The sequence below is a fragment of the Lissotriton vulgaris genome, chromosome 9 (assembly GCF_964263255.1).
Source record: "Lissotriton vulgaris chromosome 9, aLisVul1.2, whole genome shotgun sequence".
NCBI lineage: Eukaryota > Metazoa > Chordata > Amphibia > Caudata > Salamandridae > Lissotriton > Lissotriton vulgaris.
The window spans coordinates 663,101,462-663,120,644 of NC_141697.1; the positions used below are offsets into that span (position 1 = coordinate 663,101,462).

At 42.7% G+C, this 19,183-nt stretch overlaps 1 protein-coding gene and 1 long non-coding RNA gene across 3 annotated transcripts in view; one reads left to right on the forward strand and one right to left on the reverse strand.

Moving 5' to 3' along the window:
* The window catches only part of LOC147692067 (CLOCK-interacting pacemaker-like), a 203,358-nt gene that overhangs the window by 115,301 nt on the left and 68,874 nt on the right, over positions 1 to 19,183 (reverse strand). The gene's annotated exons all lie outside the window — the stretch shown is intronic.
* LOC147692068 (uncharacterized) lies at positions 11,246 to 13,165 on the forward strand. Of its 2 annotated transcripts, XR_015299809.1 has the most exons (5): positions 11,246 to 11,435; positions 11,540 to 11,642; positions 11,909 to 11,989; positions 12,292 to 12,383; positions 12,980 to 13,165. It is a non-coding gene; the product is annotated as an uncharacterized LOC147692068 (long non-coding RNA). The 2 variants fall into 2 exon arrangements; XR_015299808.1 differs by lacking the exons at positions 11,909 to 11,989; positions 12,292 to 12,383 and having other exon boundaries at positions 11,267 to 11,435.

Genomic DNA, 19,183 nt, shown 5'->3' on the forward strand with positions numbered 1-19,183 from the left:
TGACCGCGTCGAAGGCCGCCGAGAGATCCAGCAGGACCAGTATCGCTGTTCCTCCTTGGTCCCTGATGGTTCTAATGTCATCGGCAGCCTTTATAAGAGCGGTCTCAGTTCCATGTAGTTTGCGAAATCCGAACTGGGACTCGTCCAGGAGGTTGTTATGTTCTATATACTCGGCTAGTTGGCTATTCATAGCTTTCTCCACTATTTTGGCTAGGAAAGGCAAGCTGGCGATAGGTCTATAGTTTTTGAGGATTGTTTTATCTAGACCACTCTTTTTGAGGAGGGGTTTCAGTAGTGTGTTTTTTAACTTGTCCGGGAAAATCCCGGATTGGAACAGGGCGTTGCAGATTGGAGTGATGACTTCACTAACCAAGTCATTTACTGGAATAAGAATTTTAGGGGGGCAAGGATCTAGAGATGAGCCAGTTTTTACCTGTCTCATGAGATCTTTTATCTCTTCATTCGTCACATCCCTGAATTTAGTAAATGAGCAGTCCGGGATGTTTCTTAATTGTTTAGGTTGTATGTTGGTATTAGATGAAATAACCGAAAATTCTGAGTAAATGTCATTGACTTTTGAGAAGAAGAAACCTGCTAAATTATTGCAGAATTCCTGTGATTGGGGAGGGCTCAGGTCTACCGCTTTCCCTGACAGAGTCTTGACTACTTCAAACAGTTGTCGACTTGAATTTTTAGATTTTTCAATTTGCTGCTCAAAATAATTCTTTTTTTCCTCCTGAATCATTTTTTTGTAAGTGGTTAGTTCGTTTTTGTACTTGGCCTTACTTATGTTATCATAAGTTTTTCGCCATATTCTTTCCTGGTTCCTACAGATCTGTTTTTGCTTTCTGAGGATCTCTGAGTACCACGGTGCTGAAGGCACTTTTCTATTTTTCGAGATGGTTTTTAGTGGAGCATGCTTTTCCACCGCGTTGCCTACCCAATTGAGAAACTGACCTACTGCTTCAGTAGGATTAAGCTGAATCTCCGGGCGAGTATTAGACAAGGATATCCTGAAGGTATCGTAATCGATGTCCTTCCATAATTTGTTCTGAAAAGAGATCTGTTTAAAAGGGTTAGTCCGTTTAATCGGTAGATGACACAGAATGGCATGATGATCTGTCCATGTCAGCGGCAATATATTGGATACCTCCAACTCATTGATGTTAGAGAAGATGGCATCCAGGGTATGTCCAGCTTCATGAGTTGGTGCCTTTATGTGCTGGTTTAAACCCAGTGTGTGACATTCAGCTAAAAGAGCTTGAGTGTCAACCTCGTCCGTCTTGTCTAAATGAAAATTTAAGTCTCCCAATGCCATAAAGGAGTCCTCGATGGCTAGGGGTTCCATCCAAGAAGTGAAAGAGGAAAGAAACTCTGCGCGAGGACCTGGTAGTCTGTATATGAGCACTCCTTTAAGGTTGTGTGAAGGGTTTAGGTTGATGGTAAAGTGTAACGCCTCGCATGCTGGCGATGGCACAGGGGAAATTCTGACCGAGAAAATATCTCGGCTAATAATTGCCAAGCCTCCTCCTCTTTTTCCCCCCTGCCTGTCCCACCTAAACACCTTATAGCCGTCTGGTACTGCTACCTGTAAGTCGGGCTCGGATGAATCATCCATCCATGTCTCAGTTACAAAAAGGATATCTGTTGCGTAGTCCACAATTAAATCGGCTATATCCTGCCTATGCCGAGCCAAGGAGCGAGCATTAATAAGGGAGATAGATATATTAGTAAGTTTAGTGGAGACATCAGTCAGATGGTTGACTTTATTATTAATTAGCGGTACGGGAGATTTACAGTCCCTACAACCAATTTCAATTTGATCATGGAGATCCTCTGGGTTGTGCTTGGTGCAAGTCGTCAGGTGTCCTGGATTCCACATACGAAGCTATCCTAGTGGTAGCTGTGGAGAGCAGCCTTCAGACTAAGTCTTGAATGAATGTAAAGCAGCTTGCTTTAGCAGTCTATAATCTCTTGAATGACCAATTGAAAGGAGCACCACACCAGGTATATATATATATATATATACACAATATATGCATTTATTCTAAACACACCCCTCGAGTATCTTTATGAGGCAAAAGTACAATACAAGAACTTAAATAGCACACAGTAAATTAACACAGTATACACTTTGCCCTGGGGGCCTCACAAACCATATACTAAGAAAGTGGCATAAATATATGAGGTTAGCGAATCAGTTGGTCAGCAATTAGCCATCAGGATGAGACAGCAGACCTCACAGAATATTATACAGGAAATCCAGGACCCTATAGATGGCAGAGTATCCGACTCAGAGAAGATTAGGGAAGATTTTTGGCGCTTTTATAGTGCTTTATATACAGAAGAGGGAGAAATAGATCAAGAGAAAATTACTGAATATTTAGATACAGATACTTGCAACAAACTTAACACAGAAGACCAGGAAAGCTTGGAAAAGGCCCCGGACATAGAGGAAGTAGTAAAAACAGTAAAAGATCTCTCCCGTGGGAAGGCAACTGGATTAGATGCTATTCCATAGGAATTTTATATAGTATTCATGGATCAGCTTCAAGAAATATTGTTAAACTTATGCCTACATTTATTTAGAGGAGGGCAACCCCCTTACTCCTGGTCAAGGGCAAAAATTGTTATATTCCCTAAGAAAAACAAACCCCCGGACCAGTTGGGCTCTTATCGTCCCATTACGTTAATAAACGTAAACTCCAAAATCTACTCTAAACTGCTCGCGAATCGTATCTCATTAATTATACATAAGGTTATATCTAAATTTCAGCATGGCTTTATCCCCGGGAGAGACACTACCAATCACACACGGAGGGTAATCAGCTTATTTGACAATACCCAGGTGACAGGAGACCCGATGGCGTTAATATTACTCGACGCCGAGAAGGCTTTTGACAGGGTCTCCTGGTCATTCCTCTGGCAGGCTATGTACCTGGTCGGATTCAAGCATGTTTTCATACAGGCAATTCAAAAACTCTACATTAGTCCTCGGGCTATGGTGATGGTCAACGGATGTATCTCTAAAGAACTAAAAATCTCGAAAGGAACTAGGCAGGGATGCCTGTGTTCCCCGTTGCTGTTCGCTATTTACATTGATCCGTTTATTAGGAGATTGGAATATAATAGGAATATAACTGCTATCTCGACACATGGATATTCAACAAAGACTCTTGCATATGCCGATGATATCGCCATTGTCACTGCTAATCCAAACTTGGGTATGCCCACTATTGAGCTGGAGGCTGTAAGATTCGGGAAAGTTTCAGGATATGCCCTGAATCAAGGGAAAACCCAAATAATTATCAATAACAAATGTGATATGGCAGATCCACGCATAACAGAATCAGCTACCTATCTAGGGGTCACTATTACATCTGAATTAGGGAAGTTAGTCGACCTGAACCTTAAACCCTCACTAAATAAAATACAAAAAGATCTCCGCCGTATTAATAATTTACATCTCTCTTTGATAGGACAGGTGAATGCATTAAAAATGGTCTACTTTCCAAAACTCTTGTACATATTTAGAGCCATTAATCTAGAAATTTCAGACCAATGGTTTAAAAAAATGGAGCGTATTTTCACGAACTTTGTCTGGTCATACACACAGCCCCTCTGCGCCTATAAACTGCTGACACTTCCCAAAGAAAGAGGAGGATTAGTCCTTCCAAATCTTAAGTTATATTACTGGGCAACAGTTTTGTTATATAGTCATGAACTCTTTCATCTTGATGGGACAGGGACAGAAGCGATAAGGACGCCCCTTCAATCCACCAAATAATACTGGGCGATAGAAGCACTGGCTATCTGTGGAGATATCTCTTCGATAGCTACCATAAAAAGTGAGAATAAAAACACTCATAGGAACCTTCAAGGTTTGGAAATCTGTGAGGAAAATGATAGGTTTGGGACGTGTATCTTTTTACACCCCCATACAAAATAATCCCTCCTTACCAGAAATATTTAAAGATACCTACATCAATAGGTGGACTACAGAAGGAATTACTCATATAGGGTGTTTTCTTTCCTCAGAAGGGCTACATTCTTTTGAATTTTTGAAAGATAAATATCATTTGGAATGGAGAGACTTCTTCAAATATCTCCAAATAAGAGATTTTCTGTCACGACGTATAGAGGGAGATGGCACACTGATTAAAAACGCCATAGCCGACATTCTAAGAAACTCTCAGAAAAAACTCAGGATTGGGGGGTTATATCAGCTGTTATTGATGCATGTTACGGATGATATGCAGAAAATCACTCAGAAATGGCAAAGTAAAATCACTATTTCCACAGAAGAATTTCATTATGCATATGGCCTTTCGCAAACTGTTCTTATGTCGACGAAACTACAAACACAATTCTATAAAATATGTTTCTTTATGTATTATACTCCCGACATAATTGCTAAATGGGGCACTGGGAGAGGTACATGTTGTTCGATGTAATTTACCAAATGCGGACTGTGTACACATCTTCTCATTCTGTCCCGGTTTAACTCCTCTTAAGTCAAAAATTGAACATTTCCTCTCATCAATTCTCAAAATAGTGGTTACCCTATCTGATCAAACAGTTGTTCTGGGCGTAACAAATCGTACAAACAAGAATTTCGGCCATGAATTGATTTTTATCTCGATGGCAGTACTAAGAATTTGCATAGCATCAGCCTGGCTAGATCCCTTGGCCCCCTCGAATTAACAGTGGTTTTCAAGAATGTTAGTCATCTTTAATCTAGAAATGGCAATATATAAAACAAAAGGTAGGAAGTGTAGGACCAAAGGGTTAAGAATCTGCTCACCTTTAATAGAATGGTCTCAATCTCAATTACATATATAGTAACAACCTGGTTGTAATGATTTAACTGTCACGTGTACCTTTGTAACCTGAAGTTCATCCGTTTTTGAATGATTATCTGATAATACTTTAGTTTACATTTTTCTTTTATTACATATATGTTTTATGGTTTCCTTTTTGTTCCATATACAACCTGCCCGACCGGAGGGGAGGGTGCTGTTATATGTGTTGTCTCGTCTTGTCTTTTTTTGTATAAAATCTAATAAAGATATTAAAAAAAAAAAAGAAAGTGCCATAAGTACCGCTGTGAACATAGAGACAAGGCCTAGGGCCTGTAGAACCGCTGGGGCAACCAGGAGCCACCCAAGGTAGGGATGCAGGAGACCCACGGGGGACGCGTGCAGTGTCTAAACACAGCCGCAAATCACCATTGACTTCGATGGAGGAAATTAGAGTTACAATTTTAAAGAATAAGGACACTTCGGAGTGGACTACGGTAAAACCCTTTCAGTACTGGACACCTCGAGAGTCAAGACCCACGGGAGCACTGAAGTACTCGTGTTACCTCACCCAGGGAAGCCGGGTGCATAGGTGTCTTTTCGTGTCGGGTTTCGTCGTCGTTTCCAATGGAGAGCTGCAAAGAAGTGCTGCAGGCGACCAGGTGACAAGTGTCCGGATGGATACAAGGGTGGATCGAAGATCAGAAGAACCTGAAAGCAGAGGAGACAGAGTCTGGGTCACTTGCCAGTGACCAGGATGGCAACAAGAAGATGCCAGCCGATGTCGGGTGATTTCAGGTGCTGTAGGTGAAGCTTGACTCCTCAGCCATGAGGACCAGGAGGCGTCGACAACAACCAGGAGCTGGATTCGAGCTGTCCCACGAAGGATGTTGAGTGCTGCAGCGTCGGTATCCGGATTGGACTCAACAAGCATTGGCAACAGCAAGCCACGCCGAATGCAAAGATTGGCTTTGGTGCAGACCAGCAAGGTCGAGGGACTTACCCTTTGAAGGGGAGTCAGGGCACGTCTGGAGAAACCATGAAAGCCCAAGTAACAAAGGATTTACCTTCATGTGGACCCACCAGTCGACGGACTAGGGATCGTAAAGGAGCCTCGAGCAGAAATGCCAAAAGCGGGCACACGGAACACTCGTGGAGTGTAGGCCCACAATCTTCGGTGCAAAAGGTGCTCAGGGCTTGGACTACAATTAGACCAATGCACAACTTCGGGAAAGCTCGGGACGTAGGTGCACTAGCAAATGTGCAGGAGGTCCAGGAGTTCCGGTCCCATGTCTCCCGTGATAGCTACAGGTCTCAGCTTTGCTGGGGACTCATGTCAGCCTCAGAGATGTCTGGAAGTCCGTGTTCTGTGTCGCAGATTCTTCGGGATCCGGCAGGAGCCTCGAAAATGCAGACTGGCAAGATGCTTCTTTGGTACCCGTTTGAACAGGGGAGTCACTCCTTGACCCCAAGGGAGATTTTTTCCGTCTTCCAGTCGATATGGAATGTCGAAGGTCCAAGATTTCTGTTTCAGAGTTTCGTCCAGGGTAATCTAAAGTCTTAGTGACTGGGTTCCTAAACTTATACTAAGTTTAGTGGTTGGACTAACTCTAGAGTCCCACCTATGGGAGGACCTGGGGAGGGGTGGTTACACCCCTTCCCCTTTGTCCAGTTTCACACCAGAGCTGGGGCTGAGTGCCCCAGCAACCGGTTTGAACTGGGAAATGCCCAGGGACACCTTGTGTGCTCCAGGCAATGTCTGGAAAGCATTCACTGAACGCAACCCACCCTGCCCCAATACACTAAAGTCTGCTGGGGAGGTGCAGGCACCTCCCTGGACAGGAAACGTATTGTCCAGGCCTCCTCTGCCGGAGTTTCGTCCAGCAGCAGAGGGTCAGACTCGTATCTGTGGCAGCAGCATCCATTTTGTGATGCTGGGGCTCTTTAAAACATTTACCGGGTAAGTAAGTGTGTACAGGTCTTCTCCCTCTAGAAGGGTGGGAATCTACCCTTGCCGCCAGAACTGGCGGGGTACACCAAACATAAAATGTTTTGATGCAGCCATTCCAAAGTTAGCAATTACCGTGAGGTTATAATGCACTTAAGAGTATATGGTATGGCTGTATAACAGAACAGCTATAAGGAAGGGATTCCGAAAGCTGCAGAGGGGCTCAGCTCATGCTAGGGCACCCTCTCACACAAAACCAAGCACTCTGCCTTCAGGAATGTCAAGGCCTGCCATAGGAGTGACTTATAGGTTTATATGTATATATAATATATATATATATGTATACTATATCTAAGTAAGGGGTACAAGTACCACCTTACCCAGGCTGCAGCAGAAGACCTGTGGTGTCATTGTGGAAGGCTTCCCAGGGATGGCAAAATACATGCTTTAGCCCCTGGTAGGCATCTGGGGTACCTATGCCCTTGGTACCATATACTAGGAACTCACAAGGGTAACCAAGTAACCAATCTGGAATGTACCTAATGTACATGCAATCAATTTAAAGAGAGTGCAGCTAGGCTGGGGTCCTGGTTAGCAGGGCTCCAGCCAGACTAAGTCAGAAAATCAGTGAAACAGCAAAAAGTGGGGGTAACCATAGTAAACAGATCCTACTCTCCTACAATTACACATCCAGGGGACGCTTGCATATGTGTATTACCAACTAGTAATCCGAGTGTCATTAAAAATGGCTGTCAAAACACAGGAAAGTCTCTGCACATAAGTCTACTGCATCTACGTAGTATGACGCCTTATGTCGCATGGTGTGAAACTTTGCAGCTATGCAATAGCTTTAAAAATGGGCACTTGAAACTCACAAGGTAATGCGCATGCTATGCTGCAACTACAACCTTGCAAGTTTTACTAAATGCCTAATGCTAAAGATTTATCTATATAAATGGGATTAGAGTAGGAATAAGTGGTATACAGTGAATTCATTTATTTTCGTATTCTAACATGTTTTTCTTTGACTTTATTATTAGTTCATATTTGGGCCTTGGAGGGTGACTGAGATCCCTACCTACTCTGCTGGATTCTGAGCGCAGAGACAAGCAGGAGACTACGCTATCTCGAGCGCTGGTAACTGATGGTAACTGATGCATTTGCACACTATTTTAAAAGGGAAATAATGTGTTTTTAAAACTTGTAAGCATTCACTTGAATATTTGTACAGCGCACTTGTTCCCCGGTCCACCGCCAAAAGTTTGGTTTGAGTGGAGGGACGGCGGCACTCCCACCACGGAGGAAGTGATTGCTACTTCCTGTGCCCAACCAATCAGCGAACTGCAGCTGACTCTGCCCCTGTCCATTTAACCCATGTGTCCTCGGCCGCGCAGCGGACGCGCGCAGCGGGCGCGCATGTCGCGCCGAAGTCAAGCCAAAGTCCTGCCCGTCTGCGCCCGTCCGCGACCAGACGCGGCCAGGGGCCACTACCCTTGGATCATCCAACTACACCCCCATTACGTACTCCAAAGAGGCTCTTCTGGCATGTATTCCTCCTATATGCTCTAAAGGCTAATTCATTAATTGCATGTATACCCCTTTCACATGCCCTGACTGCAACCTTTGTGTTCATACCCTACCCTCTGAAATTGATCTGGAAATCGCCGACTTCCCACCGGCACGGCACATAATAACTCCTACCCCACCCTTAATTGACCTCTCTTTTATCAGTCTGAATTGCAGGTCACTACCTAAACATAAAAGGGACATCTTTGATTTACTCACGTCGTCACAACCAGCTGCACTTTTCCTCACGGAGACCTGGCTGACTAATAGCTCGGGTCCAGACATAGCAGCTGCGTTACCCGCTAATTACAGCTACATTAGCAAAAACAGAACCCATAAAGAGGGAGGTGGAATCGCTATCATTTTTCAAAACATATATACATGTCAATGGATAGATCTTGACATCCCCAACTGTGAAGCCGGATCCTTTAAGCTCTTGTTATCTCCAAACTTCACGTTATCTGGTGCTTTAATATATCGAGCTCCTGGCACAGCCAGCACTTGGGCAGCCTCTTTTCCGGAACTCATTGCACCGTTTCTGTTAGATGCAACTAACTTTGATAGTCGGTGACTTAAACATCCATCTAAATGACACCTCTAGTCACACCAGTACTAATTTTATAGCGGATCTATCTGCCCTAAACCTCAAACTCCACAACGCGGGTCTGACCCATAAGGCGGGCAACCTTCTTGATCCAATTTTCTTCAACCAAGACAACCACCGACACCTATCCCCTGGTCTGACCACTACCTAGTGGAATTGGTATGCACCTGTTACAACGCATTTTTTACTCCGCACTACCACTACAACGCAGGCATTACAACGCATACCGTTACAACGCATTGCGCTGGGGGGCGCTCTAGGATAAGAGGTAAGTTTAATTTACTATCCAACACCTTCCCTAGGGTCCACGGGGACTGGAGTTAGAATAGTAAATTATACTTACCACTATCCAGCACCCCAAAGCGCTATGCGTTGTAGCGGTATGCGTTGTAAATACCGCGTTGTAATGGTATGCGGAGTAAAAGTATGCGTTGTAACGACATACATCCAGTGGAATTTACAATAGAAGTGCCGCGACCGGCCATCTTTCATAAGGCTCCACCCGGGCCTAGGATATTAAGGAACTGGAAAAAGCTGGACACTACCAAACTGAATACGCATCTTAACGACACCAGGCCCCTTACAAATATAACAAACATAGAGGAAGCTACAACCATTCACAACTGGCTCAGCTCTGCCAGAATTCCTAGAATTGATTAACCTGGCAGACAATAATCTTCGGTTCACTGCACAGATAGATGCCACGAAGGTAGAATTCCTTGACATATATATTAAAAATGAATCTGACACCCTGATGGTTGACTTATACACCAAGTCAACAGCAAGGAATACTTGCTTCATTTTAGCAGCTACCATCCTAGAAACCAAAAAGATGGGATACCATTCTCGCAGTTTTTACGAGTGCGGCGAAACTGCACAAATATAAAAGACTATGATGATCAGGCCATAAAAATGAAGGAAAAGTTTCGTGCTTGCGGATATCCGAACCGTTTGATACGTGAGGCATATAAGCGAGCTAGATACTACGATCGTGATGCTCTGTTTAATTCAAATAAACAGAAGAAAGAACAAAAGTTGGTCTGTGTAACAAAGCATTCCCCTCTAAATGCCACAGTCAGACAGATCATCAATTCTAACTGGCATTTACTAAATATTGAACCATCTCAACCAAAATTGCCTAAACCCATGTTTGCGCACCGACGCAACAAAATTTTGAAAGACCTAGTGGTTAGATCGCGGTTTAATGGAAATGCTAATTCTGTTCCCTTTATACAAAGTCACTTAATGGAGACAATGCTATTAAAGGCACCTCCAGATGTGGCACATGCCAATCCTGTGATGGCATAATCCCAGGTGAAACGTTTATATTTAACCAGACACAGATACAAGCAAAGGAGCTATGGACATGTAATACAACCAATGTTGTATACCTGTTATTGTGCCCATGTAACTTAGGTTATGTTGGAGAAACCGCGAGGACCATGAAATTGCGCCTTACGGAACATAGATCGGCAATCAAAACAAAAAGACTAACTGCACCACTGGCTTCTCATTTTTCAGAGTCCCATCACTCTCCATCCCAAATTCGATGGCGGATCTTAGAGAAGATCCATATAGCCAATAATAATGGTGGAGATAAAATCAGAAAGAAAAGAGAAGTGTATTGGATCTTTACTCTTAATACATTCACCCATGGTTTGAATAACGATCTACCATGGATTAATGCTATCCTTTAAGATGAATATCCATGTTTTCTGAATTTTGAAAAGTAAATACTAGATCTATCTATACCAACACCTCTTAATATCTGGTATAAATAGACCTCTGCTTCATGACCTCTTTAATATGCTTTTTAATCATGGTAAATTCCTTACCCCTCTTCTGTGCAGAAGAAGGCAGTACATATGCCAACATTTAATTGTTTGTAGGCAGACCCAACTTAACATAATTAAATATCTCGTAGGATAAAACTTATTCTGCCAATACCAAATTATTAGTAGGTAGACCTACTTTAATTAATATAATATCCCGTAGGACCAAACTTCTTCATAACAACCATAAAAGTCAAAATAAATACATCTCATTCACGTTTATTATTCATCTGTTTTATCAGTAATTTGGCCAACAGAGAATACATCGTGAATAAATCATGAATGAAGGGCTATACATGATAGGTAGATGTATTGCTTCAACTATATATAATGTAACTAGGGACAAGGTAATGCCTGTCGCTTTAAAAGGCATGGAAAAAATAGCTGAACCAATCAGCCATCCTAAATAAATAAACCAATAGGAAAGCGCGTAGTAAATCGCTTGCATGAACAACGGAAACGCCGAAACGCCGCCTTAGCCGGTCCGCCGAGGAATACAAAACTAAAAAGGTACATACTCGTATAACCGTAATTTAAATGCTTAGTGCCCTTTTAAATCTAAACCGGCGAATCACAATCTAATGGTAGCAGTGTTCGTCTTAATCCTTTTAGCGTACCGCTTACACGAACAACGGAAACGCCGAAACGCCGCCCTAGCCGGTCCGCCAAGCAACACAGAACCACAGGTATATACTTGCATAACCGCAATTTAAACGCTTAGCGCTCTCCTTAAATGTATACCGGCGAACCACAATTCTAATGCTAGCACTGTTCGTCTTAATCATTTCAGCTGCCTCACAGCGTGATATTACCTCTGTGTCAGCACTACAAACACCGAGCCATACAGCCACAGAGAGGCTGCTCTAGCTAGGCTGTTCTCAAGAGCATATGAGGTAAATTTATAGCAGCCGCCAACAAAGCGCACTTTAAGTGATCCTTGTGATAAACAGGTTGGAACATAATCCCATGTACGTTTCTCCCGTTTTGGCTTTAGGTTCAGTATATCGGTAGGAATAATGGGAGTATATTACTAACACAGATTGCTAGCAGGTCGCCAATCTGAAAAAAACATTTAGGTAAATCAAGTAAATTTCCTTCAATATTAATGAAACTTCAATATATATTCAGAAAGGTAAACATTATCTGCTTTTCTTGATAGATTTTTGACCGTATGCACTCTGAACCCTACTTGACCAGTAACCTGATAACAGCATTAATCAAAGATCTGCCCACCATTACGGTAAGAAACACCCAAAATTCATAAGGGTACGCATATATAAATAGCAATTAGGGATCTATGGTGATTGAATTACAACCAAGAACTAAAATAATACTAGAAATGCAGCCTAAGATCAAAAATATACAGCGAATAAATAACCACCTCTGTACCTTTCACAAAATATATCTGTTAATTGACGGTATATATACCTCATTGCTAAGGTTAAAAATTAAGAGAATGCTATTTATATATGCATGAACTATGGAAGCTATCTCTCAAGGGTGACCAAGATATAATAAGTGTATACTGTTTCAACTTTGCAGATTCGGCATATCCCGTTTCTTATACCAATCCTTTTTGTGACATCTAACTGCAGTATTAAGTGATCTTTAGTTCATTTCTGTCTGCACAACCGGTAAGCATATGTGATATATTCCTAACACCTAGGATGCTCATCTGATAAGGTTAGAATTGTAAAAAGATCCCCTAAACACTAAATAATGTAAAAAGTCAATAGCCAGTACATTAGTCATATGTGTAAGTGCAAAACAAAGTCCTCGTATCTTTTTGTGACTCCTATATCTCCTCCTTCTCCCTTTCTTTCTTTTTCTTTTTCCTCTCTACCCTGGTTGGATTAGACTACCTATACATGAAGTAAGAATGACTGAATAAATTTACAAATAGATGTATGACTCAAAGTACTGTGGTAACACTGGGAAAAAGACGCCATCCATGTATAATATAGAAATGGACAAATCAATTTATCAACAGGTTTTTAGCCATATATAATGTGTTGTATCTATAAAATTGAAATCCATGTGTAATGTAATATCTATGATATATGTATTAACTATGGCAAAGCTGTGTATTGCAAACACTATGAGATATGTAGAAGCGGTATTATCTAGCTAGGACGATAACAACTAGCACATGCTGTATAGTTATAACACTATTTAATTTGTACATAGAAATACAACATAGTAAAAATCTTTTTTTAAATGTTTTTTACAGCACGATGGTACAGTCCTGAGGAAGGCACTTTTACAGTGTCGAAACGCGTAGACAGGAGACAGGAAACCATCTAACTAATTTTAAAAAAAAATGATTATCTTTATGATTGAAGTTATGCATATGCTATAATGCTTTTTTATCATAGTGTGTAAAATAATGTATCAATTTTTTATTGAATGTGATTCAAACGTGTATTAAATTTGTAATTTGATATGTACAATTAGTAGTGGTATGTAATTCTTTTTTGTGGTCCATCCACTTCATATGTGTTAGTTGTTCTTTATAATTTGCCTGGGTTTTTACTCACATATGCAATTTGCCCTGACCGAAATTGAACTGAATCAGGGGGTCCTTGTTTGGTCTCACAATCAGCTCTGCCATCAACATATGCCTCCCACAGAAAAATAAAAAACAAATTCCACTTCATCCCCTGGCCCCCTGGTATACAGATGCACTTAGACTTGAGAAAACGGCCTGCAAAAATCTAGAGCGTAGATGGCGTGTCCACTATGACCCTGCACAAAAATCATTATATAAAGCAGCCCTTTTGAAATATCATGCTAACTGTGCATCAGCTAGAGCTAAATTTGCCAAAACAACCATTGAGAATGCTCAAAATCGGCCCAAAGCACTTTTAAAAATAGTCCGGGAACTCTCTGGCTCATCCTGCCAACCAAAAGCACCCTCCCTGGACTCTGCACAGTGCAATGCTCTGGCTGAATTCTTCATAAACGAAATTGACAAAATATATGAAGAGTTCAAAGATTCAACCTCTTCCCCATCACTCCCAAATCCCCCAGTAAGCATATCCAACTGTGAAAATGCTAGTACACACCCTTCCTTAGGACGTTCTGTCCCCCCCTCAGCATCTAGCAAACTGGGAGCCCCTCAACCGGTCTTCATTGTACGAAATCATAAAAACTATTAAATCTGGCTCTCCCCTGGACCCCTTTCCTCCCCAAATCCTCCTTTCACTCGACACCCCCTCCCTTACGCTCATTTTAGAGCTCCTGAATTCCTCTAAGAGAGGCCAAAGTCCCTAAGGCATGGAAACATGCTATGGTCTCACCTCTTCTGAAGAAAGCCACAGCAGATCCAAATGACCCTTCTAATTTCCGTCCAATTTCGCTGCTACCCTTATTCTCCAAAATCTTGGAGAAACATATTGTCACCCAACTCACCCACTTCACAGAAACCAATCACCTCCTTCACACATCCCAGTCGGGATTCAGGGAAGGTTTTTCAACGGAATCTACCCTACTTGGGGTTTCCGAAACTATACACCGGCAAGTTGATGACGGGGAGCCCGTGGCACTCCTCTTACTCGACCTAAGTGCCGCATTTGACACGGTCTCTCATACCATCCTCCTTAACACCTTGCAAACCTGTGGCATTACTGGACCGGCCCTGGCATGGCTAAAAAGTTTCCTCTCCGATAGAACTTTTCAAGTCTTCTCCTCCACATTCTCTTCCAAACCTCACAACTCACTATTTGGGGTTCCTCAGGGCTCAATACTCAGCCCCATACTATTTAACTTATACATCAGTCCCCTTGCCACCTTAGTCGAAAAATCTGGGTTGACTATCTATTCATACGCTGACGACACCCAGATTGTCTATTCACTTTCGGCGAATGCACACCAACCCGTCCTCCCTCCATTCGGGCCTTAACAACATTGCCAATTGGATGTTTGAAAACAAACTAAAACTCAATGGAGGAAAGACTGAACTACTTCTGTTTGGAAAACACACTACCCTATGGGGCCCACAACATTGGCCTCCTCAGATGGGACCTACACCCACCCCCTCCAAAACCGCTCGCAACTTGGGCATCATCTTTGATGAACACCTGTCCATGAAACAACAAGCGGTCAGAGTGCCAGCCACTTGTTTCACCATACTCAAGTGGCTCAAGAAAATCAGGTGGATGCTCCCCCAGAATACACTAAAAACCGTAGTCCAAGCTCTAATTACATCTAGACTGGACTACGGCAACATCTTATATCTGGGGGCATGTAAAGAGGTCACTAAGAAACTGCAAACAGTGCAAAACGAAGCAGTGAGGCTGATATGCATGCTACCAAAAAAATCCCCAACTTCATCTGGTCTTTGGAGTCTACATTGGCTCCGTATTGAACAACGAGCAAAATTTAAAGCTCTATGTTTCATGCATAGAATCAAGGCTGGCAAGGCCCCTGCCTATCTGAGCTCTCGAACACGGAGACTCGGGAGCTACGAAGGGAACAAGACGTCTTTAGACGGCAACTTGCACGAGGCCATAGAGTGACCTCTATCAGCCCTCGTTTTAAGATTACTTGGATACTGAGCGAATTGACACTATCTGATCGTTATACCTTCTCCCGGGTGACCTATAAGAGCGCATTACGCTTATAAGACCTCTTGGTCCAAGCACAACCATTCAGAGCCCTGATGATTCGCGAGATGCGATGAAACACGTGTCGGCTGGTTGTTCTCAAGCTGTGATATATTAAGCAAAGACACCAAGACTTTTTTGCCAATATATGTCCATTTATTTGCATCAACTGCTTATCATTTTGTGTATTACTGTTGTTTCTCTGCACTCAATTGTAAATTTGTTTATGGCCACATTGTGACCTTCTTATACTCACTGAGTGTGTGCATAGGGTATGTCTCTTTTTGTAACGTTGGATTAGTACAGCTAGCTGACTTCTCCTTTGAGTGGTTATATGGTTGCCCACTCACCCAGTTGCACCACCTTCCACTTTATCCTATAGTGCTTCCATACTGGCAGTGCGCCTATTCTCTGACCTCTAAAAACCATTTTTCCTCAAAATTATCTGAGCTCTCTTGTCCATCAATACGCCCCTCCAAGAATCCTACGTTCCTCGACCCAACACAAGTTCCAGATACCCAGGATCAATCGAGTTAGACAGGGTGGCCGCTCTTTTTCCTATCTGGCCCCCTCCCTATGGAACTCCCTCCCAATTCAGCTTCGCACGAACGACTTATCTTCAATTTCGTAAGAACCTAAAAACATGGTTGTTCAACCAATAACTCTGCTCTCAATAGCTCATTATTCCCCTCTTTGTTATTTCGCTCATTTTCATCCTCAGCGCCGGGAAACCTTAGGGTAGCTGTGCGCTCTACAAAAATAAATATAATAATAATAATAATAATAATAATAATAATAATGCGCACCCGCGCTGTAAATGCCTTCGGAACCCTGATGGCACTATTGGACTAAATCCAAGGACATGTACATTGCAAGCGCCTGGAAACCTCAACTCTTGAACCTGCAAAAGGAACTAGATGCAACAAATGTTGCCTAAATGTATTGATCCATATGTGAAATGCAGGTGGGAATAAAGCTTGTGGAAGTAAAATTAAGGGGCGGGAAATTAGACAAGGAGACTAAAGAAAATATGTACCCTTGGTATGGTGTGATGATCTCTCCCCACTGCCTGGCCCAATCAGAATTAGGGGTTTTCATGAGATTGAAACATTTGGGGGTGGATCATACACAAGAAATAGTATAACAGAGGTAGGTTAGTTAGTTAGCACAATCGTCTTGACGCAGATGCCATGGCGAGATGCTGTTCAATACTATGCGGACATGCTGTCCGTGAGCTGAACGAAAAATCGAACACTAGGGAAAATCGCAGGATCAGAACCGAGGAGGCACATCGAGGAAGCGGTCCGGACGAGCCAGAATGAGTAGTAATAGAGAGGGGTGCAACACTGGCGTTGTACTAGAAGAGGTCACCTATCCTGCCCTGAAGCGGTCCTGAATCTTTGACTCTGCTGTCCAGCTCCTCACACCATTCTGTGTAGTATGTCCCCGTACTGCTCTTTATTTCTCCCCCTCCAGGTGCTGTCATCACAAGAATTCTAAACTGTGAATTAATTTAAGCTAACTGGAATTTATTTCCTAATGGAGAAATGGTGTATTACCGTGTATTTGTTTTAACTCACAAAACATTTGACCAGATAAACTTTTAAAAATCTTTGAGTCTGTGGTCATTTGAAATAAAGTTTAAATGATAGGTTTTCCCTAGGCTACCTACTATCAGATCGCTTGACCAGAGGAAATTATCCCTAAATGAGACAGGGTTGGTAGGTGTTGGTGAGGTAAAATCACACGCACAGAGATATGTATATATATATATGGATCCGAGCAGGGATTTACTAGCTAATTGTATTAATGTGTATGGACCCAGGTAAGTATTGTGGGGTGTGTAATCTGAGCTGGTAAACTCTGCTGCATCAGCGACAGGCACAAAGTGGCACTGACCACGATGCAGAGACCTACAGCAGCAGGCAGCTTGGCCCTTCCAGACTTTGAGAGCTAGTATCTGACTTTGCAGCTACAATGGCTCAAGCAGTGGGTGACTGGAAGGGTCCGTAGGACAAAGAAATGGGGGTTCCTTCTGTGCCAGGTCTCCATCGGCTGTCCCGCATTGTACTGCAGCTACACGCTCTGGCAACAGAAGACAGTTCTGAACTTAGAGCACTCCGCAGATGCTGGGTTAGTAGCCTGCAGAAGTTGAAAACTAGGCATGGCGGAAACTAACACAGGCTGAGGGAATGGGTGGCAGCTGACACAACAGCAATGGAGATCTTGTATGAAGATGGCTTTATTGCCCTTTGGAGACTTTAGAGACTGTTAGGATGTACAGCAAGGGCTCTTCCTCTTGCACAAGGTCCCCTCTTGCAGAAGGCCCTCACGGCAGCGATCCAAAAGCAGTGGGAGTTGGGCTAATCAGAACCTCCACTCTAAGGATGGTGTCAATGGTTTGAGGTGGGGCGTGGCTGGTAGTGTGGGCAAACAACGTATTTACAGTGTGTGCGAATAGGAGTATAGGTATAAGGCATCAACTGATTTTTCTTACTTTTCATGGGTTTCAAGTGTTGATGGTGACGTACCTGCTTCACATTACGATACAGTTATTTGAACACCATCACTAAAGTATGTGACCACGTGTTTCATAATTTAAACGTGTGTTTTGAAACATAGTTTGTTTTTCGCCTATTGCTGTCCTGTGTGTTTTGGTGTTTGTTACATGCCGGGTGGAAAATGTGTAACAATGTAGCCGAGGAAGAAACATTTAACTCTCTCACATGCTTTAGTAGATTGCGTAACAAAGCAGAAGTCATTAAACCCTCGCATGTTTCGGTAGATTGCATAACAGAGAGCCGTGTGCTGGTGACAAAGTAGCACATCCTGTTCTTTGGAATAAAGTGATACGTTATGTAATAAGTAAGTACCAGCTGCCTTGCATTGTTACATAAAGAGCAGCATGTTTTTAAGCTATTTAAAGTCTGAAAAAGCAGCAACACCCAGTAAAAACTGGTTTTTCCAGGCGTGACTGTTACAGTGTAAGGAGTGGCTCCGCCTAGATAGAAGAAAACTTGGTGCTTTGAAAACCTTAACACTGAACCTCTGTTAGTGTCCGGTTATTCATATGGTGGCTTTACTAGGGGGGACAGATGGGACCCATACCTCAGTTTTAATTGCCCTTTGTCCCCACTACACCAGCTGTTAAATGCACCAAAACGCAAAACAAAAACAAAAAACAAGCATTATCATTGCCAATAGGTCTCACCTTTGGGACTTTATAAGTCTTTAGCCATGCAGGACATTATCCAGGGTGGTTCAATTATAGCCTACTTTCTGAATATATGTAAGGGTATATGAAGCTGAAATTGGAAAGTGTGGACGCTTGCATAATTGGGAGCAGTGTCGGGTAGCTTGCAGTGGTGTAGGGGCATCCGAGGGAAGCTTACAGAAGTGAGTCCCAGTAGGCAAAAATACCAAATCATTCTCAAATAGAAAACAAACAAGTAATGGCATAGCCGATAGGTCTCGCCTTTGGGACCTTATTAGTGTTTAGCCATGCAATAGTTAATGTTGTTGCAGTAAGAATATTGTGCAGCATAACTAAATACTTACAAGGTCCCAAAGGCGAGATATATTGGCTATGCCAATGCATGCTTAATTTTAAAATGTTTCAGAAAAGGGGGTGGTGATGAACAGAGTGTCTGAATTAAGCAGACCACTCTTACCCAGTCCAAAGATCAGGGCTTGATCCATCACCGGTTTTTAGCTCACTGCACCAACCCAGCTCAGAACCTGGCTACATGCAAATTAGTCTGTCCCTGGCCCAGTGCATCATGGGAACAGGGCAGACCAGACTACCAAGCCAATTCTTATAATGGGAAGGA